Below are 880 nucleotides of genomic sequence, written 5' to 3'. Positions count from 1 at the left end.
TATGTTTGTGATTTTTTTCTTCTGTAATTAGACTTATTAATTAAAAGGGAAGCTTTATTGGAACTGAGAAATCGAAATTCAGTTATGCCTGGCAAAAATGGTTGCTTCCTTACAAGAGATATAGTCATTTGGTAGGGTTGATTTTATTTTAAGCAGCACGGATGTGTATTGGGGGTTCCGTGATTCCCGCACCACCTTCTCCTTCAAACAACAACATATTGTTTATTTATTAATTAACGAGTTGACGGAAATAGCAAAAATAATGATACTAAATCCTGGATTCGAAACATCGATATAAACTGCTGTTTACAAACACACACGTGTATGAATGTATGTGTATATACATATATATGGCGGGGGTAAAACTCGTGCATGTGTGACTGATACAATGTATGTATTTTATGTATATACTGCCAGGTTTCTTTTTAAGTGTTCCTTGTAAAATACTTTCATATTGCATTTCCATTTGTTTTAATTATAAAGGGGTTGGAACCTAGCCATAAACACAGGTGTGTTTGTGAGTGTATGTAAAACGGACAAGCAATGGAAATGTTAGTCCTGGTGAAGTACTGAAGCTGCCTTACAATGAACGTAAAGCTGTGACGTGGGTTTGTTCCCATGTTTTGATATTGGCACGTGTGTGTATATTACTACACCGCCACCACAGGATTCCAGTTACAAGCCCAGGATCTCCTGTAGATGGCAACAGAAAGAGTAAAACTTGTAAAAAAATACCAGCATAACCAGTTTGATTTTTTTCCTCCCGATTTAATAATAAGGATTCATTTTGTTTTCAAATGAAATTTTGCGGAGATACTTTCTCCATGGTTTTATAGGAACTTTTATTTATATGCGTTTTGCTCCATTTATTGTTATTATT

This window comes from Octopus bimaculoides, chromosome 12 (genome assembly GCF_001194135.2).
Source record: "Octopus bimaculoides isolate UCB-OBI-ISO-001 chromosome 12, ASM119413v2, whole genome shotgun sequence".
Lineage (NCBI taxonomy): Eukaryota > Metazoa > Mollusca > Cephalopoda > Octopoda > Octopodidae > Octopus > Octopus bimaculoides.
The sequence above is the reverse complement of the archived record's forward strand: the minus strand, read 5'-3'. Positions refer to the sequence as shown.